General features: G+C 41.2%; 1 pseudogene; it reads right to left on the reverse strand.

Annotated features, from left to right (window-relative positions):
* Window positions 1-537: 537 nt before the first annotated feature.
* LOC112133068 (large ribosomal subunit protein eL34-like) lies at window positions 538-1,384 on the reverse strand (annotated as a pseudogene).
* Window positions 1,385-1,687: the final 303 nt, after the last annotated feature.

Below are 1,687 nucleotides of genomic sequence, written 5' to 3' on the forward strand. Positions count from 1 at the left end.
CAGAACATGAATAACTTGAGCCTTGAGACTGGCCCATAATTTGTGAGAAGAGCTGGAGAGAGGTAAAAGGGAACAGTACATCATTGTGTCACGGTGACCAATAGTTCAGATTTTCAAGCTGCACCTGGGTCCTTTGAAATGGCATGAACCAGAGGGAGTCAGAGCAGAAAAGCCAACTGTGGGTTTATATTTTGGGGGCAAAAATATCTATAGTAAGAAATTAAGGGTGACCTAGCAGAAATCAGAACACGTTTTGAATTTGATTTTGAATTTTGGGCCAGGACTGCATAGTCTTCCCTTCATGTATTCATTTGACGAATATTTATTGAATACCGATTGTGTTGAGACTATAAAGAATCCAAGCACAAACTCATTTCCTAATGTATACAAAAATATCTGTACTTAGCCTCTGGCTAAGAAAGAGGATGCAGTTTACAGTTAGCTTTGTTCTCATCATAAATGAGGACCTCAAGGCCCTATCAACAGAACTGATGTCTCTGCAATTCAAAATTCACTATTTATTTATTTATTTAGAGATGGAATCTCGCTCTGTTGCGCAGGCTGGAGTGCAGCAGAGCGATCTCAGCACGCTGCAAGCTCCGCCTCCTGGGTTGACGCCATTCTTCTGCCTCAGCCTCCTGAGTAGCTGGGACTACAAGAGCCCGCCACCACACCCGGCTAAATTTTTGTACTTTTAGTAGAGACGGGGTTTCACCGTGTTAACCAGGATGGTCTCGATCTCCTGACCTCGTGATCTGCCTGCCTCAGCCTCCCAAAGTGCTGGGATTATAGGCGTGAGCCACTGTGCCCGGCAAAATTCACTGTTTAAAGAATTAATGTGGTATCCTGTTGGCCGACAAGGTAAGATAGTCTTTTTTTTTTTTTCATACAGCAAGTCTTTTCATTTTTATTACTCAAAAAAGCTTCATTTTTTATTTAGCTTTCTGACTCTGTGCTTGTGCCTTCAACACTTTCACAATGATTTTCTGCTCCTTGATAAGGAAAGCACACTTGATCCTGTCACAAACACATTTAGCACACATGGAACCACCATAGGCCCTCCTAACACGTTTCTTTGTTTTGGATAACCTCATAAGAACTTTAGGTCTTACAGCACAAACCCCTCAAAGTCTGCCTGGGCACACGCCACACACAGATTTTGATGCTTTCCCAACCTTCTTGGTATAAAGGTAAATAATTCTATTACTAGGGGTTCAGGACAGTGTATTTTTGTTAGAGGCTGTATTGTAGGAAAGCCTACAACAGTATGTCAAATGCTGGACCATTCTGAGTGCCTGTAGACAAGTTCCCCAGGAAGAGCAGTCTTAAGTTCTTTATAGAGTTAGTTTTAATAAGATAATCTAGTACATGAATTCTCTTGATGGACAAGAGCCTCTTACTGTTGACAAGACAAGGGCGCATCTGTCCTTTACTTTCGGTTCCATACCTCTAATACAGCAAACAGTATATCAGTTGTTTGTAAAGGTCTAATGGCATCCACTTCAAGAGTTCCTTGGTGGAAGAGAACTTACCTTTGTGACCTACCTAGCCCTTTTCATCTAATAACTGTTTCCTAGGTAATTCTGATCAACCTATTATCAGAATTTGTTTTCACCACTTTTGCAATTTCTCCATTCTCTCATCCTTATGAATCTAGATATTAAACAGTAGGTGAGCCTAACAGTCT

This window comes from Pongo abelii, chromosome 1 (assembly GCF_028885655.2).
Source record: "Pongo abelii isolate AG06213 chromosome 1, NHGRI_mPonAbe1-v2.0_pri, whole genome shotgun sequence".
NCBI classification, from domain to species: Eukaryota; Metazoa; Chordata; class Mammalia; order Primates; family Hominidae; genus Pongo; species Pongo abelii.